The following is a 26,318-nucleotide window of genomic DNA, read 5'->3' as shown; positions in this document are numbered from 1 at the left end:
TGATTTTTAATTTTTTTCTGGTTTGATTTGATTTTTCTTGTGCAGCAACACAATTGTATAAATATGTATGCATATATTGGATTTAACATATATTTCTACCATGTTTAACATATATTAGACCACTTGCCATCTAGCACAGGGGTTAGAGGAAGGGGAAAGAAATTGGAACACAAGGTTTTGCAAGGGCTAATGTTGAAGAATTGTCCATGCATATGTTTTGAAAAATAAAAATCTTTAATAAAGGAAAAAATACATTGAGCTGAGAATAAGGATGTTATTTTCTTTTATCTTTCTTTCTCTGTCTTTCAAATTTTTATTGATAGTTTAACATCACCAAAATTCCCAGTGTATCCCCTTCTTTTTCACTCCCAGAAAGTCTTCTCATATCTAAAAGTATGAAATAAGGAGAAAAAGTTCAATTATCTTACCAAAACTCTCTAGCATATTTGGCTCTACACCACTTCTCTTCTCTTCCCTAACAAAGAAAGTAGAAGGGAAGTTTCCTTCTTGTAGTTATTTTTTTTTTAATTGTACTTTTCCGGTATTCAATTTTCAATTATTTTGTTGTCTTTGTTACTCTTTCCATTGAAACCTTCTTTTAATTATTGGATACATTATTTTTCTTTCTTTTTGGTATCAATTCATATGTCATCCCATGATTTCCTATATTCATCATTTAATGAGCACAGTAATATATCATTACATTATTGTACCACAGTGCTTTTATTTGTTTCTTTTGGCAGACATGGACATTTGCTGTATTGGTGATTATTTAAAAGTGCATGAGGAATATAGACTTATTCTTGCTGATATGGGATATATAACCAGATAAAAATATTCTTTTCTCGTTTATTAAAGCTGAATGCCAAGAAAGCAAGCAGATATTTCATTGGTTAATTTAGTAATCTTAGATTTTCCTTTTCTTTTAGTTGACTTGTTTGATTTTCCCAAAGAATGAAAAATGCAAAGTACTGATTTGTGTAATTCCCTGATGCATAAAGTGAAGTTTTAGAATCCCACCAGAAAGCAATTTCAATGTGATCTAATTGTTCTTATGATGAAACATATGGATTGGAAATCACTTGAAAATAGCATATCAGTTAAGTGTTTTGCTCTTTACTCAAGAGTGACATCGGAAATGTTTGCTTCACTTTTTATACTTAGTGTAGTTATGAGTCTGTTAGAGGAACATTTAAATTAAATATTTAAATCTCTCTCTTAATGGATTCTAGCAGAGAGTTGTTAGTGAAAGTGTAAAAAGGGAAGAGGAATTCTGATGAATGCATTTTAATGTATGCTTCAGACTCTTTTAAGATTGATTTAGATGGGTTCATTTCAGACTGTCTAAGGAGGGGTAAACTAGTCAAAAAATAGAATAGGTCAAAAGCTCTTGACCTAAGCTGAATGGGACTCTGGTATAAGTACCTGCCCTTCAAATCTGTTGGAGATATGGAAAACTAATTTTTTTTTTAATGATTTTTTTTGTTGATTCTTTGTAAAGTAGGTTATGATTTTTAAAAAAGTAGCAAAGGATTACAAGGTGAGAATGGAGTAAGGGAGCAATCAGATCAAATATGCAGATGTGAAGAGGTTACAAAAGCTCAATATTTGGAACTCCTGAGTATGTCTATTGCAAATGTCTGGGGCTTTGCTTATTTCTTTGCTTCTGCAAACAACATCAGGGGAATCATAGTATCTCTGTTCTTGTTCTAGTATCTGTATGTAATATTAAAATAAAAGATAATAATGATATTAGTGTCCATATATATTAATGGAATACAAATAGAATCATTTGTCACTTATTTTCTAGATATAATTCATCTTCAGGTATGGTTTGGACTATTTAGACATTCCAGCTGTGACATTCTGCGACACAATATGCTAATGTTGTCCAGATGTTGCAAGGGATATTGCAAGGGATGAGAAAATCTCTTAAGACTTTTTTCCTTAGAATTAGTGAAGGAGCTCAGAATTGAGATGTCCAACTCAAGACTCTTAACATGAACAAGTGCGTATGTGATACAGAAAGCCAGCCCTTGGGAAATTTAGAGGGAGGATGAAAGAAGGTGGGGCAAACTGATAGGAGAAGGCTTCATGGAGGACATGGAATTTGACAAGTTTATGAAAAAAGGGTGGAAAGGAAGAGATCAGAGATTTGGGAGACTTGATTTATAAGATATAATGAAAAGGAGAGGCAAACTGGTATAATAGATAGAAGAGCTTTCTTAGAGACAGATACTGGTTTAAGTCTCATCTTTAATACACTCTGGTTATGTGACTCCAGAGGTAAGTTACTTAATTATTTCAAGAAGTAAAAAGTTAACAATAAAATTGTTGAACAGATGTGGATCTATTTTGGTGCAGGGGAATAATATCCTCTCTGGCAGATTCCTTCATTAAAGTAATAGATTAATCTTCCCAAGCTAAAAATTGAAAAGATGGAAAGCAATTCACACATTGAGAGGGAGGGTATTTTTTATTTCAAAGGAAACAGGTAGTGAGCGAGCTAGAGATCTGTAGAAGCAAGAGGGAGGGGAAGCTTTAAGTTTTGATTTTAAAGCAATGGGACAAGTAATAGTCCAGTAGTTTCTTTCTAATGTACACTGAATGAAAATATTGATGGTGATGATCACTGTGTCTCAGAGGAAGGCAACAGATGGCAGTTTATGGAAACCAGATATGTGCTAAGTATGGCTTGGGCAGCAAAGATAGTTTTTGAAAATGAGGTATACGCAAGCAGTAATCAGGCAGGCCTGGCGATGTAAGAAATTGTTGACCAGGAATAGAAAAGCTCTTGATTTTCATAGTATGGTTACTTAGCTAGTTACTATGTCTTTGATTTGTCAACTTTAAAAGTTCACTTGTTTTTTAACTAAGAGTTCTAAACCTTTTTTTTCTCCAACTATTTAAACCAAGATAGATGAAGGAAGTAAAGGCTTGAATGTAAAAAAGATAAATTTCCAGCATATTTTATTTTTCCCCCCAAAATTTATCAGGATGCAGTTAATAGTTTCTCCCCCCCCCCCCCCCCCAATTACAGGAAAAGATAGTTTTCAGCATTTACTTTTATAAGGTTTTTTCCTCTCCCTCTTACCTCTAATCCCTCCCCAAGATGGCAAGCAGTGTGATAGAGGTTATGCATGTACATCCATATTAAACATATTTCCATATTAGTCATTTTGTGAAAGAAGGATCAAAACAGAAGGAAAACACCATGAGAAAGAAAAGATAAAATGAAAATAGTATACATTAGTCTACATTCAGACTCCACAGTTCTTTCCCTCTATGAATCATGTGCCTTGTAGAATTGTCTTTGATCATTGTATTGATAAAGAGAACTAAGTCTATCATAGTTGATCATCATATAATCTTACTGTTACTGTGTATAATGTTTTCTTGATTCTGCATTTCACTCAGTATCAGTTCATGTAAGTCTTTTTAGGTTTTTCTGGAATCGACCTGCTCATCATTCCTTATAGAAAAATAATATTCCATTATATTTATATACCATAAATTATTCAGCCACTCCTCAATTAATAGCATTTTTTTTGAGGCAGAGTCAGAGCTGGTAAGTATTCAGTGTTTGAGGTTTGATTTTAATCCAGGAACTCTTGACTCCTGCACTGGTGCTCTATACGTTGTGCTATCTAGCTACCCCTCAATTTCCAATTTTTTGCCATCACAAAAAAGCTGCTATAAATATTTTTGTACATATGGGTCCTTTCTTCCTTTTTATTATCTTTTTGGGATACAGACCTAGTAGTGAACTCCAAACTCTTGAATTGATTCTGTAGTTAAATGATCTAGATTCAAATTTTATTTGATATTAACTTTGGGCAAGCTTAGCCTCTTTGGGTCCCAGTTTCCTCATTTGTTAAAAGTGATAGGGTTGAAGTAATTAGTCTTTGAAGTCTACTCTTCTAATTCTAATACTATCATATTGAAATCTTTGACAAAAGTATTCCTATACCTTAGGGTTCTGATTTGGTTCATGACACTTAATGTGGAGGAAAAAAAGGCCTGCAGAATCACTTTTCATACTTACCAGGATTGATATGTTTTTATTGCTGCTGATGATGAAGAAAAATAGTAGTTAGATAATAAAACACTTAGGCTTTATAGTTACCTCATTTGTTCCTCACAATAACCCTAAGAGTTGGTGATTTAATTACACCCTTTTTTACAGATGAGGAAACTGAGGCAAATATTTTTAAAGTGACTTGCTTAACATCACACAGCATCTCAGACTGGATTCTCTAGGGCCACCTTTTCATTTCAGATAAATGATTTTCATTTTTGTAAAAAGAAACAAATGGTTTTACCACTTGGCAATGCCTGATTCTCATTTTATATTATCATGGACTAGAGAAGAAGTAGTTACTACGATGTTAAATAGCACCTCTGTCCTCCAAGTTCTTTGTTAGGAGTTAATGCTCTGAATGTCAGTGATCACAAGTGTGGAGGAAAATAGCTGAAACTAGGTTGAATGGAATATCCAGGAAATGAGTGTTCTGAATGGTAGAGTTTTGGAGGTTGGCTAAGAATGAGTTGGAGCCTCAACAAAAATACTGTTTCTAAATCTTTTGTGTTGATCTGGATTAATTGCTCTTCTGCTAATATTTTGTGAAGAAAATAGCTATTTTTATTGGGTAGTCGAGAATCATATAGTATTTGAGGGATATAGATAAATCAATGAACAAATATTACATTTGTTGGTCACTGTGTTAAGCATTTGAGGCTACAAAGACAAAAATTAAGGTCTCTACATTTAAACTTGCATTTCCTTGCTAAGTACCTTAAGTAGAAGGAGGAGATTGTTGGATTTCTCTCTTTGTCCAAGGATATTATCTAAAAGATTTTATTTAGTAAACCTTTAATAAAAACATTTTATTTTTCTATAAGTTAATGTATATATGAACCATGTTTTATAAATAGTAAAACACCATCTAAATATGTGAATATTAAAAATTTTAGTACCTTCTTTCCTTTACAAATAGAACAAAACGAAACAAGCAACCCAGTCTTCTAGCTAATTGCTAGCTTTGAACATAGGAATGTTTGGTTCATCAAAAGCTTGTCCTCAGTTGGCAATCTAAAATTTCTAGCAAAGTTGAAGTGATGAAAAGGGGAAAAAATGTTTTTGGCTATCTGGATGTCTGTCTCTCTCATGGAGAATGTGAAGACCGATGGAGAAATAGAAATTTTGGAGGAAAATATAAAGGTTTACAGTATTTTCCCCTCACCTACTCCACTTTGGAGTGCAATTATACATTTATATGTAGTTATTTCTTATAAAATTGATGTTTAGCAGTATTTACATTTATGAATATAATTCATTCCAATATTGAATATTTACTAGAAGTATTTTAAAGTGTTATTGTGGAGAACTAGTTGACAATGTCCTTAACCTCCTCCTCTTTCTCCTTCTTCTCCTTCTCCTTCACAGCTAGGTGACACAGTTGATAAGAGAGTTGCACATGGAATTTGAGACTTGATTAGATTCATGCTTTTATTTTGTTTCTTATCTGGAGCTATAACCTAGGTAAATGTGCTGTGTCTTAGTTCAGCAATTTGTTCAATAAAGCATAGCTTATTTTTAATCTATAATAATTTTGATTTCAAGTAGAGCTATAAATTGCTGAGCTATAAGGACCCTAACATCTGTTATTGTTGGTTTTCTCTCAATTCCACCTTCTTTCCCCCACTTTTTGCTAGTTTATCTGAAACATAAAAAATTGAGAATGAAAGAAATGTCAACTTGATAACCTTTACAAAGAATACTGTTAGATTTTTCCAGACTGTTGGATTCATTTTTGCTCCTTCCTGTACTCAATCTTTTCTCCAAGGCGGAAAACACATTAAAAGTCCTGTTTATAATATCAGTGGGCATAGAAGCTGCCACTATTGTCTCATACCCGATACATTGTGGATCAGAAAGTCATGAATTCTAGGGCCATAAATTAAGAAGTATTTCAGTATTTGTTCCTTTTTAAAAAATGGAAGTTGCATATATTTTGCCCTCTGGAAGTAAATATGCATCTTTTTTTGGCTTTTGAGAATAGTATTATGCAATTTGTCCTCAGTGTATAATTTTACATAAGCATTTTCCTGGGGTCAAAATTTTACAAATTTTAGAATTTAGAATTGTTCATGGGGTAATATAAATTGTTAAACAGCGTTTTCTCTCCAAATATGTACATACATATCTATATGTATACATAATTATTGCAATTTTTTTCTCTCCTAGGAAAATTTAATTTTGAGATGGTACTCATTGCTTTCACACAATTCATAGCTCCCCCAAAAGGAATCCTTTCTGCACGAAATCTATCTTAAGACTTGCCTTATCTTTGCTAGTGAGAAAGGACCCTTCCGATTCTTTCCTAAAATATGGCACCCTAGAACTAAACTCAGCACTCTACTTTTAGTGCCAAGCCAGTCTGTAGTTGGATTGTCACTTCTTTTATTTAGTGAAGTTATACTTTTACTGAAGCCCAAAATGGGCTTTTTTTTTTTTTTTGGGTTACCATATTGTACCAATTCTCTTAAAACTTCTAGATATTTTTCAGACAAAGTGTTCTAAAGATACTTCTTTCATTTGCTTTGAACTTGATTTTGTATACACGTGTCAGACTTTACATATATTCCCATTAGAGTTTCTCTTCCTAAATTTAGCCCTATGTCACAATTTGTCAAGATCTTATGAATCTGACTCTAAGCTAGCTTGTAAGTTATCCTTTCTTGCTCTGTGTCATCTAAACGTTAAATATGATCTCATCAATGCCATTATCTAAGTCATTAGTAAAAAGAGCAGTGTACAGCACCAATCACAGATCTCTAAATCATTTCATTTCTAGTGACATTTTATAAGTTGATGCCAAACCATTAATGATTACTTTTTAAATTTTACCACCCTTGTCAGTCTTAAATCCATGTAATTATACCCTGAATCTTTGCATCTTTTCCACAAAAGTAATGAGAAATATTATCCCATAGGCAAGTAAGTGGAACAGTAGATAGAGTGCTAACCTGGAGTCAGGAAGACCTGAATTCAAATCCAATTTTAGATATTTCCTAGCAATATAACCCTGGTTTGTTACTTAACCTGCAAAATGGGAATAATAAAAGTACCTACCTTTTGGGGTTATTTGGAAGATCAAATTAGATAAAATTTGTAAAGCACACTGTCTGGCATATATAAAGCACTTCTACTTCCTTCATTTAAATCCTTGTCTCTATTGTCCTATCCAGAGATTTTAAAGAACTTTTCTTTAATTCTATTTGTAGGAATTTGGGAAGGGGGTGATTCTTTCATTCTCTAAATTTTTTCCCATTATTCTATAATTCAATCTCATCTTGTGTCTTTCCTACAGTCATGTAGCTAGTGTCTGAGACCACATTTGAACTCAGGAAGATGAAGCTTCCTGATTTCAAACCCAGTGCTCTGTCCATCACACGTCAAACTTATACCTCATTGAGAAAGAGGAGGAGTGTTAGGTAGGTTATAAAATCATATATCAATAAACTGAAAAAGAACCTGTTTTATTTCCATATATCACAGTGAAGCTAATGTTAAATTAATGTAAGGGACAGCTCCCTAATGTCTAATGTTACTCCAAAGGGGCCTGGGCTTCCATACAAAGAAGGGGATTCCTTTTGAGATCTTAAAAAAGAAAGCAGATGTCTGATTATTAGGGATAAGGTAGAAGAGAGTCCTCTTTAGGAAGTGGTGACATTAGATGACTTTAGGAGTTCTTTTCACATCCGAAAACCTGTTTTTATTATGTATGCATGTTGTTTCAATAGCATGTTAAATATCATATGTGTGTGTGTATATATGCATATACTCATAGGAGTCTGTGTATATATACATATAGGTATGTATTTATTTTCACATATACACCCATGCATTTCTTTCTTTACATATACATATCTCCATTTGTATATTAAACTATTACATGGCTCAGATTACATTAAATTATGTTAAACTATATGGCTCAAATTATTTACTCCTTATAAAATATTTCATCCTGCAAAAAAATTGCTTTTGGAGGTAGATTGTTAGATAGTACTAATTTTCTTTTCGGCAAATCATTTTCTATTGCATTAAACACAATTTCTAAGTTCAGTAGGAAAAAAGCAGAGATTTTGAAGGCTGGAGATGGTTCTGTATGGCTCTTCATTTTATTGCAAAGTTGTCTTGTTTTCCCACTCATCTGTGAAATGTAATAGTAATACTTACCTATTGGTTCTCAGGAATTTTTTTTTTTTTTTAATGAAGGAAAACAGAGGAAATGAGAGCAGAGCAAAAGTAATTAGGTGTTTTTTATTCTATTAAGCCTTATGAAGGGATTTGTGTAATTAAACAGTATTAAGGCTTTTCAAAAAGGTTTATAATTATGATTTTATAGGGGTTTCAGGTTTTATATAAGGCTCCTGAAGCTTTGAAAATAGACATTAAAAAGAATAAATCTGTTTGTAGAAAATAAATTGAACATAATGGACCTATTGTGAGAATAATTCTACATTTTACAGTCTAAGAAAAATACTTTCATACATAAATAGAACTTTATAAAAATAAATCTGTTAACTGAGTAAATATACTGGAATGGAATAAAATCTTAACCTTAGGAATGTCTCATCTGATCCATTATGTCTCCCTTCTTTTCATTCTTATTCATATTTCCCATCATCATTTCCTTTGTTATGGTGAAATAAATCTAGATACCTCATGGAGAAGTTTTTATAATATTTCCCTTGTATTAGATTCATGCTTTTCATTTTTGTTACTCACATATCTTTGACCCAAGATGAATTTTATGTCAGATGAAATAGATTATAAATCATATATTTGGATGTTTGTATTTGTATTTTTACTATACATGATGATTAAAGGAAAAAATGGAAAGAAAAAAATAGCAAAGCTATTAACATTCAAATGAGTTTATGTTGCATGTGCATCATAGGTGATTTTCTTAGGTACAGGTGCATATTGCTTACAAAAGCAAGTTCGAGACCTGAAGAGATCATCTCACTGAAAATCAAAAAAAACCATTAAGGACTCTTCAGCTTCCTAGACTGGAAACCCACCCAAGTCTCTATAACAGCAGCCTCAAATCTGGAGTATTGCTCATACACCCTTTTTAATATTTGTTTAATATTAGTTTCTCCTTAAAACACATCAGAGTGCATTTATCTTATCCACATTCATGGTCAGCATTACTAAGGGCTGTTTGTGGGCTTTTACCTCATCAACTCTGTGTAACTATTAGCCCCTCAGTGCCCAAGGCCTGGTAGAACTGCTTATTTGAACATTCTTTTACTATAAAACAAGAAATTATAATTTATGACTTTATTTAATGAATCTATAAGATTTAATGAAATGCCACGCATTGTGCTAGGAGTTGGGAATAAAAAAGACAAAAATGGAAATCCTTGCCCTCAAGAAACTCATAATTATTAAGGGATATTATATGATTTCTGAATTGGAATGGCTTTGAAGGGAGGGCCAAAAAATTTTACATAGATTTTCCGATAATAGGGGTGCTATGCCTATATCCCCTGTGATGTGAAAGGGAGAAGTATATTAAGTAATAATTCATTATGTCATTCATGCCAATCAGTGTCTAAGCTCTTTTTAGTTTAGGATATACTATTTAGTTTTCATACTACGCTGAATCATACTTTAATTTTCCTCCAAACTTCTCCCTTTCCATCTTATACCAGTTCATTCCAGTGATTGTTTGGGTTTTTTTGCTGGCTTATTGATGTCTTTTTGCTGCTTTGATTTTTTCATGTTCCATTTATTTAATAATACTATTACCACCATCCATAAAACAGACTCTTATAGCAAAGAAAATGCAAAACAGTCTCAAAGACTCTTTTTCCATAAGTAGTGTCTCATGCCTTTGTTAGCTTGACTGTTTCTTGAAGTCCTTGATTAGAATTACAGAAGCAGGTGAAGAAAGCACATTGCAAAGATTATGATTTACAGTTGGCTGAGCCATCCGTTGAGTTAGGCCCTCAGTACATCTGGCTTGAATGGACAGTGCCAGTGGCCAAGCTTCAGAGAAAGGGTAGACTTAATGAACATAAATTCCCTAATGATTAAAGCTCAATAAAGTGGAATAGACTGCTTCCACTTGATCATTATTAGGAACTAGATAGCTCTAGAAGTCATTTAATCCTCAGCTACTAGAGATTTTCAAACAGGGGAGATTCCTCTTATTGGAAATTGTCAAAAGGGATTTCCTACTCAGATATTGTTTCAAGTAGATGACTCCAGAAGTTCCATCCCACACTGAGCTTCTGTTATCATGTCAGCTCCCCCAAAAGGGTTACCTACTTATTTAACCCCAGCAGTAATCCCCTTGAACTTCATGTACTCACATACTCAAGTCTATGATTTCATCTATTTAGGAATTGCGTTTATTGATATAATTTGTAGACCATTCATATTTGACCATCCTATGATCTTCTTGTCCGTATCCTCCCATAAGTTTGCACAGTGGATCTAGGCAATTGACAGAAAGCCTTCCTTTCTTTTCTTGACACCAAGAGGATAATATCAGTGGAACATTTTGGCTGTCTGCTTTCTATTCTTTCTTCTTGACATGTAAGCAGCCTAATTTTTCCTGAGCATACATTTCTTTCACTACACATTTTACTCCTGTTTTTTAGCCTTCTATGTTGCAGCTTGCTCTTACTCATCATGTACCTCTCCCTTGTCTTCTCTATATTCATGTTTAACTCTTAGGAAGAATTTATGATCCGTTACCCTGTCTTATAACAGTATCTACCCCTGTAGGATCTATCTAGCCTTCTCTCCTCTTTGTTTTGTTCCACAAAGAACAATAATAAAATTTATTGAAGGTTTATTAAACAGCTAATATGTGTCCAATATTGTTATTATCTTGTTAATTTGTATTTATAAAATCATAAATTTGGAATGGAAATAACCTCGGATATCTACAAATCTTGTTCTCCCCACCACCCCATCCCCCCCTTTTGACAGAGCCAGACTTGAAGTCTTGAAGTTCAGATCTCATGGAAGATAATATTAGCTTGCTTTGGTAGAGGAAGTTTGTTTGTTTTTTTTCTTCTGCTGGGAAATCTTCTATTCCATTGAATTTCCTGGAAAATTTCTGTCCCTCTGTGTATGACTTACTTTCCTATTAGACTATAAATTCTTTGAGGAGATCTAATTTTTCTCATCCAAACTTTGTGTCTTCCCAACATTTAGTACAGAGCTTTTCACAAATTATAGCTTAAACAATTTCCGAACTGCACTCTTTCCCCCTAACTTGTTCTGTTTTAATATTAACATTTGTAATTTCTTAATGAAAGTGATTTATTTCTTGTCCACATTTGGGGTATTTGTTGCTATCATAGTATCTGTTTAGTTTTACATATTTAACTACTAAGAATTTTTATTGTCAACATCAGTAGGAATAGCACTTCTGTATTTTATTGTGTCTTTCTGAACATAAAACTTGAAATGGTTGGGGTGAGTGGGACTTAAGATGTTGTGCTGTTCAATCTTTGTATTTTGCAAATAAAGAAACTGAAGCTGGGAAGTGAAATGCTTATTTACTATGTGAGATCACCTGGCTAATTAGTGGTAGAGCTATCTGTCTTCCCTTTAAGAGGTCCTTCCACTATTCCACAGTAGTACCTTCTTTGTTCCAAGTTTAGCTTTATAACTTGGACCTTGCAGTAATTATTTTAAACAAAAAATGACTTTTAAAATAGCCAAACTTGAAACACCAAGTGGCCAATGCGGCTATCATTATCTTTGAATCATATGCTTTATGGGACTTGTCCATGGTTCTAGAATTTGACAAAGGTTTCTGTGGTTTTACCTATACTATATCCTATTCTGGGTTGTTCTTCCCCTTTCCTCTACCCCTCAAATTATCATGTTTTGTTTTATTTTGCTTTCCCAATGGTAATGGATTCTCCTGTTTAAGCTGCTAAAGTGAAGTGACAGCACCAGTTTACCCTTCTAATTTCCTCTTCATTTCTCTGACATTTCATCATCATTCCTCTCTTTTCAGGTCACCAAAATTGTTGCTTTCAGTTGTTTTCAGCTGTTATGTAACTTCTCTTACTATTACTCCACAATTTATTCTTCTTCCCATTTGACACACTTATATTCTTATTACATTATCAAGTTGCCCTTCAACATTCTTTAAGATATATTTTAAAAATAAAATTATATGACTAGTGTCTACAATACTCACTTTTGTTTGTTTCTTTTTTACTTTTGGAAGAGGTAAATATGGTTGAATTGAGGAATACTTATTTTTGTAGGGTATATGTGTTTTCATAATTGTACAGCTAATATCATTTGTTATTAGTTATGTAACTGTCAATTTGATTTTAAGCATTATTTTTGGTTCTTAATTTTCTGTATTTTGTCTCACTGGCTGTAGTTTTCTGTGTTCAAAACTGAACTTCAGTCTCTGACTTCAATATATTATTCTATCTCCCTAAGGTTTTCATACATGGATGAAAAGTAACAGTTGATTTTATGTTGTATTTTTGCAGATAATTCCTAAGTTGTATTCCTAGATAACACAAATCAAATTTATTTATTTTGGGGGGGTTGGGGTGCAATTGTAGCCTGAAGGAATCATGAGCCACTTTTTCAAGAAGGCCTTAATTCAAAGGGGAAAACAAAGGCAGATTCTTTATCAGATATAAGTGAATTATCGATAAGTTTGATGGTTTCTACCATTTACATTTGCAGGGGAATAAAAGACATATTTTCTCATACTTCATTTTATTCAGTCTTTGTCCTTCCTAACACATGGCTGAAAAATTATGGTTTGCCTTTGTTCCAAAAACAATATAATTATATTCTCCAAAATGAATATCTTGAGATATTAATTCCTTGTTGGTAAAGCAAATTCCCAACTCCTATTTGGAAATAGAAATTCATTGTTTCCTAAGTTGTTTCCTTCTATGCTTAGTAGGAAGGGAAAATGCTTATATTTAGTATTTTCTTAAAAACTGAGCATTTATATATGCTTCCATAAGATTGATTTTTAGTAATTCCTTTTATTGTTTCAGGCATGGCTACTCGAGATCTTCCATATCCTTTAAAGATAATTTTGGAGAACTGGATTTTTTACATGAACTGAGAATTTAGGTAAGATATTTATAGAAAATAAAATGGAAATAATAGAAATGATAGTTTTCATTCATGTAAATTATTTTGTCCTTTTTAAGAAATTAATTGCTTGTAACATTCTTTTCTTTTTAAATTTTGAGTTCCATAGTCTCTTCCTCCCTACCCATTGACAAGGGAAGCAAAATTATTTCAATTGTACACATGAAGTCATACAAAAAATTTCACATTAACACATATTACAAAAAAAGTAAGAGAATTATGCTTTGTGTTGTATTCAGAATTTATCAGTTCTTTCTATGGAGGTGGATAGCATTCCTTTCTCATGAATTCTTTGGAATTATCTTGGATCATTGTATTGATCAGAATAGCCAAGTCTTTTCACAATTGGTCCTCATCTAATATTACTATTATTGTACACAGTGAACAGCTGGTGGTTATTTTATTTTGCATCAGTTCATGTAAGTCTTGCCATGTTTTTTCTTAAATATCTCTCCCCACAACCTTTGTCATTTATTATAGTACAATAGTGTTCCATTAAAGATTTGTTTAGCTATTCTCCAACTGATGAGCATTCTCTTAATTTCCAATTCTTAACCACCACAGAAAGAAATGTTATAAATATTTTTATTTATATAAATCCTTTTCCTTTTTCTCTAATCTTTGGGATAGAGAAGATACTGTTGTGTCAAAGGATATGCATAGCTTTATAGGCCTTTGTACATAATTTCAAAGTGATTTCTATAATGATTGGATTGTTTCACAACTCCACCAACAATTTATTAGTGTACCTGTAGGCTTTCTGTCTTCCCTCATCCCCTCCAGCACGTCATTTCCAATAGGAGTGAGGTAATACTTTAGTGTTGTTTTAATTCATATTTCTTGAATCAAGAGTAATTTAGAGCATTTTTTACACATGAGTATAGATAGCTTTGAATTCTTCCTCTGAAAACTGCCTATTAATCTTTTGACCATTTACCAATTTTGAAGTGACTTTTATTTTTAAAATTTGATTTAGTTCCTTATATATTTGAGAAATAAGGGTTTTATCATAGAAATTCTGAGGTATCACCTCATTTTTTTAGAAATGACATATGCTGATGTGGGACGAACCTAGGTAGCATATTTGAAGAAATAGTTAAGGAAAACTTCCCTGATAATCTAGAACTAGAGAGCAATATAGAAATGGAAAGAATCCACAGAAGGAGATCCCAAAATAAAAACTCCCAGGAATATTATAGCCAAATTCCACAGTTCCCTTGTCAAGTAGAAAATATTTTAAGTAGACAGAAATTCAATATACCATGGAGTCATAGTAAGGCGACCAAAAATTTAACAGCTTCCATATTAAAGAAATGGCAGGCTTGGAATATGATATTCTAGAAAGCAAAGGGATTAAGATTATAACCAAGAATCACTTACTCAACAAAACTCGGTGTAATCCTTCAGGGGAAAAAATGGATATTTAGTAAAATAAAGTGCTCTCCAGCATTTGTGTTGAAGAAGAAAAAATATATTGAAACACAAGACTCAAGAGAAACATCAAAAGGTATTCATGAAAGAGTAATATTAAAGGACTTAATAAAACCAAACTGTTATATTCCTTTATGGGAAGATGATACAAATAATTTCTAAAATTTTTATCATTATTAGAGTTATAAGGAGTCTGTATGGACAGAGGGCACAGGTGTGACTTGATTATGTTGGGATGATCTCAAAAATTAAGTAAATGGGTGAAAAAGAGGGATGTACTGGGAGAAGGGGATAAGAAGGGGTAGAATAAACATTTTCTGAAAAAAAAACTTGCAAGGAAAATTTTCTATAGTAGAGGGGAAAATTGGGAAATGGCAGATAGTGTTTAAACATCATTCACATTGGGATTAGTTAAAAAAAGAATAATATATATACACAGTTGGGTATAGAAATCTTTCTTACGCAATAGGGAAATAGGAGTAGAAGCAGATAAGAGTTATAGGAAATGGGATGGATTACAAAAAAGGTGGATTAAAGAGGGCAGCAGTCAGAAGCAAGAGAGAGAAAGATAAATAAAAGAAAATCAGATGAAGGGGAAATTATATCTTGCTAATAGTTACCATAGACAATGAAGTAATACCAGTGAAGTAATATTTACAGCATTCAAATTGGGAGGAGGGAAATACATAGTTAGTAATCAGACCTATTGATGTGAATGGGATGATATCACCCATAAAATGGAAGCAGACAGCAGAAAGATTTTGGAATCAAAATCCAATAATATATTGATTACAAGAGACATATTTGAAGTAGAAAGATTCACACAAAATTAAAATAAAAGGACAAGAGCAGAATTTGTCATTGTTGAGTAGAAGTTAAAAAAGGGGGCAGGGTTAGCAATCATGATCTCACATAAAGGAAAAGTCAAAATAGACTTCATTAAAAGATATTATCAGGGAAAATTGTATTTTGCTTAAAAGGTACCATAAAAAATAAAATTATTCTTTTAAAATTGTCTAGCAAATTTCACTGATAGAGGTCTCATTTCTCAAAGATAAAGAGAATGGATTCAATTTATAAAAATAAGAACCATTCCCCAAATGATAAATACTCAAAGGATGTGAATGGGGAGTCTTTAGAAGAAGAAATCAAAGCAATATGTAACCATGTCAGAAAAAAAATGCTCTAAATCTCTATTGATTAGAGATAGATATATTATTTCTGAGAGTTGAGAGACAGTAGCATAGTGGATAAGATTTGACACTGGCTGTCAGAAAGACTTTAATGTGAGTCCTGCTTCTGACACTAGCTGTGTGACTTTGGGCCATAGTAGAGTTTTACAATTTCTATATATTTATTTATATATATATAATAGTCTTTCATAATTATAGATAGAATAAATTACATTTTATTATTATTATTTTATAATGCTATAGTTATACTACCATTATGTATCAGGATGGTTCATTTATAGACTTTTTCTTTTGACCTACTTGATGTTTCTACATTCCTAATTAACAAGTTTATGAAATGATCCTAAGCATGTTGGCCAATCTAACAAAGTTTTCTTTCTTCCTCTTTATTTTTTTCTTCTTTCTGGAATTTCTATTGAGTTTCTATTTCAGAAGTTGTTTTTTTTTCCTCTTCCCTCCCTCTCCAATTGAAAAGTGATTAATATATGTGCCCACTCTTTTTAGGGTATGGAAATAAATATAAAATACTTCCAGGTCTTCAGGATCTTACAATTTACAGAAAGGCAAGCATCTATCTATCTCTCTTTCTGTCTGTCTCAGTCTCTCTCTCTTTCAGAACCAAAATCACAATATGAATTATAGAATGATTCTTCCAAAAAGAAATTTTGAATCCTATTTGATGGGGATAAATTTTGAGGGAATTGAGATTAAAAATCATCATAGCTCTAAATATATTTATTTGGACAAGAAAGGAAGAAGCACTTATTATGTATAAAGCATTCTGCTAATCATTTTTACAAATATTATCTCCTTTGACTTTCACAACTACTCTGAAAGATAAGTGCTATTATTATCCCCAATTCACAATTGAGGAAACTGAGGCAGATGGAAGTTAAGTGACTTGCTTGAGTCATGGAACTAGTAAATATCAGTCTGAATTTGAATTCATATCTTTCTGATTCTAGACCCAGCTTTGTCAGCAAATTTTATTTGATCCTAGGTAGTTAGGAATTAAAAAAAAAAATTGTTTTGGCAATTTTTCAGTATTAGGGAAAGTCAATCTATTAAAGAATATTGTTTTATTTTACATCATAAAGTAACTTCATTTTCTAATCATTTTGATTTTCCATATGTACCTTAAGAAAAATCAGGGCTTTTATTTTCTCCTGTCCTTTTTATTTACTAAATGCTATATCTTATATTTCATCTTCAAAAATTTCCATTAGGGTATTGTGTCCCTTTGGCAGCTATGGTTATTTGCTAGAGAATATTGGAAGTGAGCCTTTCCTTGGTAGACTTTAGCTAATTGTACTTTTTTGGTTGGCAAGGAGTCATCACCCATTTACTAATTTCTCTTTTTTCTTCAATCCATAGATTATCCCTGTTTTGTTTTGGTTTTTTTTGGTGGGTTTAAAGAAAGTAAGGCAGTAGAAAATGAAAACAGTACTCTTAGGGCTTCCCTGAATGTAAAATAACATCAGTAAAAATCAAAATTCATTAACTAATGCTATTTAGTTCTTTTGCTTTAATGTAAACTATGTTAAGGTTCCAGTCTAAAAGCACAGAAAGCATAAGTTGCCTTGAGGGAACTGAACAAAAATCCGAGCTGAGTGAATGAGTGAGGTAATCAACCACAACCACATCTTCTTGGCTTTCTGAAGGGCTTTGGGGGAAATCAGGTAGGGATCAGCAATTAAAGTATTCAGGCAGCTATGAGCCATTAGTTCTTAACAGGATTAAAAATTATGCATTAGTTTGTTGTTCTTGTTTTAAAGACAGTGAATATGATTACAGTGATATGTTTAATGCTGTAGTTAATGAGTCGCGATTATGTGTTTGAAACCTGAGTTTTGGAATAAGCTACCATTCTGACCTTAGTTTAGTTTCCTCTTTGACATAAAGAAGCCATTTGAAAGCTGTCACAATAAGGGAAAAAGTGAGGAGTAAAAAATAGCTTCTCCTGTGCTTATTTATCTCATTGACTCTTTGCTGACACATATGAAACTATTTTATAATGTCTGAGCTTGTGGGGTCAATAAGTATCCCATTGTTTGAGATTTCAAGGAAAGTCTTCAGTCCCTGGGATATCCCATATCCTAGTTATCCAAGAAAATATGAAATTATCTCCATGATTTTTAAGAAACAACTCTGAGCTTTGAGGAAAAAATAATAGCTATCTAGTATGTAGGGAAAGGTCATAATGTATTGATCAAGATGGGTTTTAAATCACTAAGACAAGTTATTTCCTGTACTTCCTTTCCTTCATTAAAAATGTAATATTTTGTATTCTTGCCACTATTCTATTTGTAGAAGGTTGGATTGCAATTTCTCATGGACAGCATCAGTTTCTCCTCCTTAATATCCTTGGAGGGATAGAGAGAGTTGTCTGTCATTTTCAGCTAATCATTTTTTTTCAGGCACATATGTTCTGCTGTGCATTTAGATGCATGTCTTGGCTGCTCAGTGAATGATTCAGAATAAAAATAACAATAACAACAACAATAATTATATTCTCTAAGCTATTTTTCTTAATTAAATTCGCCAGTCCACCAGGTTCCTTGAGGCAGTGCCTTTTGGAGATTTATTTATGTCAAATAATTGTTCTTAGAAATTACAAAGTCATCTCAAAAGTTCCTAAGATAAGAATTTCCTTTAAAAAAAAAATAATAAAATACCATTGACTTAAAAGTCCCTAGAATATTGACCTAGTAAGGTAGAGTCCCTTCCATAGTTTCTGAACTGAGAGAATTATTTTCCATGTAAGGTCCTTAAGTCATGGACAAGATCACTTTTGCTACTGCCTCTCTGGCATAGTGCCTGATCCAATTTTTTTGTGGCCTGTCATTTCATCAATGTAGGGCAGTGATTGTCAAACCTTTTAGCCTTTGAATCTCTTTGCTGTCTTAAAATTATTTAGACTGTTTTCTACTCCCTAACCCCAAGAGGTTTTGTTTATGTGATCTAAAGCAATATTTGTCATATTAGAAATTAAAGCATCTTGGTAGATTATGACAAATATTTTTATCACATAAACCCACTGAAAGTGTCCGGGGAACTCAAACCACACTTTGAAAACTGATAGAAGTAATTCCTTGTGAGGGATAGAGCTCCACTGATGTAGCTTAGTACCTATTCTGCAGCTTAGAAACTTAAGAGAGTTGTTTTGAAGCACTGAGGGATTTACTGATTTGCCCTAAACTACACAGGTAACTTCTTGAATCTGGGTTTTCTTTCCTCTAAGGCTGGTTTTCTATCTAATTCACCAGGGGTGTCAACTTCAAAATAGAAATGTACACCAAACTGTACATAAGGATCCCTGTAGGCTGTGTCTCAGGTTAGAAAATCATATATTGATATGTTTCTTTTCTTTATTAATTAATTAATTTATTTTGTTAATTATTTTCTGGTTATATTTTAATCTGATTATAAGGGAGCATTGTGGGCCACATGGGCACATCCTGCCTTACATGCTAGCAATTTGACCTTTGCCAATTCCCTTAATCTTTCTCAGCCTTAGTTTCCTTATTTGTACAATGGGGATAGTAATAGCCACCTGCTTCACAGGATTGTTGTGAGGATCAAATAGGAATACATGTTGGTACAGTGCTTTGCAAATCTTAAAGTCTGGGGTCCTCAAACTACGGCCCCGCAGGCCAGATGCGGCAGCTGAGGACAATTATCCCCCTCACTCAGGGCTATGAAGTTTATTTATTTAAAGGTCCACAAAACAAAGTTTTTGTTTTTACTATAGTCCAGCCCTCCAACAGTCTGAGGGACAATGAATTGGCCCCCTATTTAAAAAGTTTGAGGAACCCTGCTTAAAGTGATAATATATTAGTCATTATTATAAGGCAGTCCTACTCTTAGTGGACAGGTTTTGCCTATGATAGCATATTTCTGGAAATAGTAATGATTGTTACTATATTTCCTTTTTGTTAACTTTTCAAAAAAAGTTCTAGAAATAGTCATGCTATTTCAGATTTTGCTGTTATATATAAAAACTTGTGGCTTATAATGGAATGACCCTGCTTAATCTACCAGAATGTAGATTTGGTTTGAATAGAAACTAATGTAGGACCCCCCTCTAATGTACAATTTATTTGAATCTTGGATTGATCCCAGCTCAATTGAATAAGATTGGAGAAATAGCTTTTGTGGGAAGTTCTGGTGATTAGCTGGTTGTGGCTGGTTAGTGCAGAGCACAGTAAGAATGCTTTCTAGCAAACCCACATGATTCCCCTGCAACTCAAGAATATGACCTCTCACCAAAAAAAATTAAGATAATAGGATTTGAACTATCCAGAATTGTCCTGTATCCTTAAGTGCAGGGGGAAAATTGCCATATCAGTGGCTTATAGCTATGTGCTTAGAGGCTTTATTAAATCCCCAAATTCTTAATGTACTAACTGATCTATTAACTTAGATGTATTTAGAATTTCAGAACATCTCACATGGCAAGCAACTGTACTTTGACCTTGAATTTGGCAGTAATGGGTGCGTATATCATGCTAATTCAATAGTGCTAAACGTCATTGTATAGATGTAGTAATCGAAGCATTCACCAATTTACTGAGCAAATGGAAAGTGGATACTTTTAGGACCATGACTCATAATCTTGCAGAATTGTAGAATCTTAGAGACTTGCTGGGACCTTTCACATCAGAGGTCTACTGCTACATTGGAAAAGAGAGCAAGGTTAGGAGTCCAAGCATCTAGAGGTGAGTCCTGATGTATTATAGTCCTGTACCTTTGGGCATGTTGTTTGATTTCTCCATGCAACAGTTTTCTGAGAAAAACTAGCATGCTGGATAAGATGATTTATAAAATCTGTTGCATTTTTTATCCCAGATTTGCTAGACTTGTCCAATTACCACCCCTCTGGTTCCTCAGTTTTCTCATTTGTAAAATGAGGGGATTAGATCTTTGAAATCCTTTCCTACTCTAAATCTATACTCCTACAAATTAGTTTGTTTTGCTTATTTTGTCAGTTGGTTCTAATTTGCTAATAAATTAATAAATAAGCAATAAATGTTAAGTAGTTGGTATTAAAGTTAGCCAGGAGCCAAATTCTCATAGTTCATTCCTAGTCTGTGTGTGTATGTATGTATGTTTGTGTTTGGTGTATATATATGTGAAATATTTTTGTACTGCTATATATTAAAATGTTTTCCCAAGTATATAGGGCCCAATCTATACAAATGGAATTTCTAAGAGAATTAATTTGATAGTGTAGACAGATATTTCAGAGGGCAGATTGGGTCATGAGACTATTTCAATTTCTTAGCCAAGTAATTGAAATGCATCCTGAGACACACAGAGACAGAACCCAGTGGTTTCATTAGGTGAATGAAGTACCCCAAATCAAAAGAGCCTTTCTTGTTCCTCTCCACTAAAAATTCCACAAATAAGTAATCCTCAATTTATTTACCTCTAAGGGATGATAGAATGACTCAGTCCTGCCAGTATTAGAGCTCTTGGCTCCACACAGTCTAGGGCGTTCAGAATTCTCATACCATTCTGCTTTATCCTTTGGAAAGTTTCATATAATTGCAGAATGTCCAATTTTATAAAAGTCCAGTTTTGGCCATTGCATCATCCTTGTTATCACTAAGGCATTCTTAATAGAAGCCTGGATTCAGAATACCCAGAGCTCAGGGAAGTTTAATTAATATATTTATTTAGAACTCATAAGATCCATAGCCATGCCCTCTGGCAAAAAATATTTTTGAAAATAAAAGTCTTTGGGTTTTAAATAGCTTTGTTTTTGTTATTATTTTTTAAATAACTATAGCTAATAGATTGAAAACACAATATTTTCTTTGTACCTTAAGTCTATCATGATAAGGTCACCTCTGGTTCAGACTCCTTTGTCTCAATCTGTGGACATAGAAATTTGATTAGCAGTTCCCCTGAGAGTAATCATATCTAAATTATTTTGTGAGTCATGATGCCACTTTAATTAATTGACAGTGAAAAATCTTATTCCCCAAATAACTATCATAATAATAACTAGTTAGCTTACTCTATTCTCTTCAGATAGACTGCCATATACTGTGATTCCTTCCTTGTTTATTCTTGCTAGAAGGGACCTTCACAGTCTCTGGACTATAGCATTTTTACTTTTCCACACACACCAATGCTCCCTTTTATAATAATTATTTGCTTATATATCTTATATCTCTAATTAAATTGTAAGTTTGTTGGAAATGGGGATTATGATAGATACATTTTTAGCATCTATAATTTCAAGCTCAGGTTTCCTCCACACTTAATTCTTAATCAATATTTGTTGAATGAATGAATTGCCAGTATTAATTTTTCCCTTTTAGTATTGTTGTTGAGATTGTGTAAATTGTGTAAATCCAACCAATCCAATCCAATCTAATATATTTATTAAGCGTCTACTATATACAAGCTACCGTGCTACTTGATGCAAAGTCAAAACAAAAACGATTCCGTCTCAGCAGGAACTTATGTTCTATAGGGAGAAGAGCCCAACATTTTAAGCAGATAGGGAATCTTTCATTAAACAGCATTTTTTATTAAAGAGTATTTATACAAAATAGACTGGCATTATAATCTGTTCCTGTGATGTATAAACAATGTTAACTAACCTATAGGGATAGGGACTGAACCTGTGATTTTGTTGGGAGGGAGAAATTCTTTCTAGCATTGCAGTACTGTTTTTTTAGTTTAAAGGTTTAGTTACTTATATCACTGAAAGCTGAAGTGTCTTGCGCAAGGTTCTTTAGTGTCAACGTATATGTCAGAGACTGGATTTGATCCCAGTGCTTTATCTACTACATCATGCATCTTCTTAGATTACTTAAATGGAGATCAGTCTCTTGCTATGGCCATGTTCACATCATCTTAAAAAAATCTGAATTATATGAACCAGAAAATAGTGACACATTAATTACTAAATATTTATTAGATATCTATTGTATATCAGACAATATCTAGATTTTGTGAGGATATTAAGAAGTATAAAACATGGTTCTGGACTTCAAGTTGAGACAACATAAACCCAAATAGTTACAAGAAAGGATAGGATAAATATCAAATGAGCAGGATAGACACTGAGTAATAGGAATTTAGGGTTTCTTCTGGCTTTGATAGCTGGGGAAGACATATATACAATGTGAATGGGAGATAATCTCAGAAAGAAAGGATTGAGGGATAAGAGTGGAGATTACTGACAAAGCCCTCCTATTATAGGTGTAATGTGAACTTAGTTATGAAGAAAACTAGAAAAGTGGAGATGAAGAAGGAGAAGAGAAAGAGGTGATGAAGAGGATCAGGAAACAGAGTCTATTGTGTGAATAGCAAGTTGGCTAGTGTAGCTAGATTGTAGAGTATATGAGGGAAGTGTAAAAGGTGTGGAAAGTAGGAAGGAATCAGGTTACAAACCCTCTAAGTGCCAGCAAGGGGATTAAGGGGACAGCTGAGAGGCCAAATCAGTTAATTCTTAAAGAAATTAATTCAAATTATTCCCTGGAATGTCAAATACCAAAGCTGAAGATGAAATTCTTTGAGAAAATTCATTGGAATAGACCTTTATGTTAGGAAAGATTAAAAGCAAAAGGAAAAGGGGATGGCACAGGATAAAATGGATAGGATGATAAAAAAAATGAACATGAGCTTGAAGAAACTTTGTGAGATGGTAGAGGATAGAAGGGCTAGTCCATGGGGTTACAAAAAGTTGAATATGACTGAATGACTCAACAACAACCATTAAATGCCAAAGTATTTTATAATTGATGATGGGGATAATAAGCAAATATTAGAGCTTACTGAGTAGAGGGATGACATGGTTTAATCTTGCACTTTAGAAAAATCACTTTGGTAACTTAGATTGTATAGATTAGAGTGGGGAGTGTTTTGAGGCAGAGACCAGTTAGAACGCTATTGAAATACTCCAGGTAATAAAAGTCATGAGAGGAAGATATATAAAAAATATAGGGAACTAAGAAATGACAAGATTTGGTAGTGTATTACTAGGAGTATCATAGTATGTTGTGTTCAGTCATTTTTTCAATCATATCTGACACTTCCTGACCCCATTTGGGGTTTTCTTGGTAAAGATACTGAACTAGTTTACCATTTCCTTTGCCATCTCATTTTATAACTGAAGAATAGCATTACGTGACTTGCCCAGGGTCACACAGCTAATAAGTATCTCAGGCCAGATTTGAGCTCAGGAAGATACTTCTTCCTGATTCTAGACATGGTATTCTATCTACTGTCTTGTGGATATCTAGCTGCCCATATCATAGTATACCTGACACTAATAGGAAAAAATGAAAAGAAGGGATGGTTTGAAGGAACGGGTGAGTTTGAGGTACCTTTGGGACTTCTTATTTGATATATTCAGAAGACAGTTAAAGATTTTGCATTGGAACTCACTCTCTGCTGAAAGTTTTTGGGATTTATAGATCTGAGGGTCTCCTGCATAGAGATGACAGTTGAAGGGATCACAAAGACAAATAATATAGAAGAAAAAGAGATGAACAAATAAGACAGAGCCTTGAGGATTCTCATGGTTAATGCATGACCTGGATGAAATTCTGCAAAGTAGCCTAAGTAGGAATGATTCAACATGTCAGAGGAGAATCAGGAGACAAGAATGTTACAAAAACCTAGAAAACAGAAACTATCCATGAAAAGAATTTAAGAATACTTAAGGTTGCAGATATGTCTAGAAGGATGAGGAATGAGAAAATGCTATTAGATATTTGTCAATTAATAGATTATAAGTCACATTGGAGAAGGTAATTTGAATGATTAGTTGGAAAGCCAGATTGCAGAGGTCTTAGAAGTAAGTGAAAGGAGAGGAAATAGTGACATCCACTGCAGACTGTTTTCTCAAAGAATTTAGCTGAGAAGATGAAGGCTAGAAAATGATATCTTAAGTGAGATACTCTTTTCAAATCATATAGGCTTAAAAAAAGATTGGGGAGACAGGGGTTTGTTTGTAGGCAGCAAGGAAGGAGCCAGTCAACAGGAAAAGTTTAAAGGTTAGAGAGAGGCTTGTAATGATAGAGGACTCCATCTTCTGGTGAAGATGGGATGGAAATAAATAGAAGTATATGCCCAAGGGTACATACCTTGACTGGAAGGAGGGCCAGCTCTTCATAAGAAATGGAAATGAATAGAAACTCGTATAGAGGAAATGGGGGAGAAGAGAAAGATCTAGCTGGATCATCTCATTTTTTAAAAAATTTAAGTATGATGCTGAGTCTTCAGCAGAGAAAGTAGGGTATAGAAAGATAGTTTATTGCCAGATTGTAAGGAATCCCATCCATGTCTAGCCATTTTATCTTTGTAATGTGAAATAGATCTTTATTTTATCCTATAGGTAAAAGGTAAAAGTCATTGAAATTTCTTGAAGAGGACTATAAGATCACAGTGTTTTAGGAATAATAAGCTGGTAACCACATAAATAATGCATTGAAACTGTTTGGACATGTACACATATATTGTATTTAATTTATATTTTAACTTATTTAACATATATTGGTTAACCTATAATCTGGGGGAAGGGGTGAGGGGAAGGAGGGGAAAAGTTGGAACAAAAGGTTTTGCAATTGTCAATGCTGAAAAATTACCCATGCATATATCTTGTAAATAAAAAGTTATTTAAAAAAAAAATGCATTGAAGGCAGGGAGCCTCTTTAGGAAGCAATTGTGATATACCTGGTGTTTAAAAAAATTTTTATCGTCATTTCCTTGATATAGAGAGGTACAAATCCAAAACTTCCTCTATAAATGTATATAGACTTAGAGTTGCCTTTGAGCACTGAAAGATTAGATGTTTTGGCCAGGTTCCCGAAGCCAGAAGCAAGAGGTTGAATCCTGGCTCTGAAGCTAGCCTTTTATCCATTTTACCATACTTTTGGGTGTGTAAGCTCATGAATATTAGAAGGGGCTATCTTCTGGTGAACTAGGTAGAGGTTGAGTAGAAGGGGCCATTCAAGTTTAAGTAATGGCTATGTCACTGGAAAGGAGACGTCATCATAAGGCACAGGGTAAAGGAAGAATTTCTAGGATTTTGTTGGGCAGGTCTGGTGAGGGCAGAGTAAAAATTTCTGGAACCTCTTTAATATCAAGGAATCTAACCTCATTCAAGTTTTTAAAAAGGAAGACATTCTGGAAACCTCAGAGAAATTAGTTTCTTGAAGTCTACCTTTTGATTCTAACCCTAGTTTTTCCCATGACATTTTGCTTATTTCTTTTTGCTACTTGAAATTAAAAACTCAATTGATATTGCAGCCTATTTCCTCCCACCTCTTCCCCTCCTTCCCTCTCCTTTCTCTCTTTTTAACTTTATACCTTTTTTTTTATTTTTATTTTGGGCAATTAATTCATATCAGTTCTTTCGACGATATTTTGTAAGTTAACAAAAATTATCCATAAAACTGGTTGGGAGAAACCAGAGAATCCTGTATCCTGTATAGCTTGGGTTTAATTCTTATGTTATTTTAGTATAATTACTCCTCTTACTGAAAAAGTCCAGTATT

General features: G+C 33.3%; 1 protein-coding gene across 4 annotated transcripts in view; it reads left to right on the top strand.

The window, feature by feature from the left end:
• TLN2 (talin 2) overlaps positions 1-26,318 on the top strand; it is a 528,144-nt gene that overhangs the window by 214,748 nt on the left and 287,078 nt on the right. For all 4 annotated transcript variants that reach the window (XM_003755615.4, XM_023497706.2, XM_031955439.1 and 1 more), the window contains one exon: positions 13,075-13,153. The gene's annotated coding sequence lies outside the window, so the exon portion shown is untranslated. The remainder of the gene's footprint in view (positions 1-13,074; positions 13,154-26,318) is intronic.

This window comes from Sarcophilus harrisii, chromosome 2 (assembly GCF_902635505.1).
Source record: "Sarcophilus harrisii chromosome 2, mSarHar1.11, whole genome shotgun sequence".
NCBI classification, from domain to species: domain Eukaryota; kingdom Metazoa; phylum Chordata; class Mammalia; order Dasyuromorphia; family Dasyuridae; genus Sarcophilus; species Sarcophilus harrisii.
This window is presented reverse-complemented; position numbering and strand designations above follow the sequence as displayed.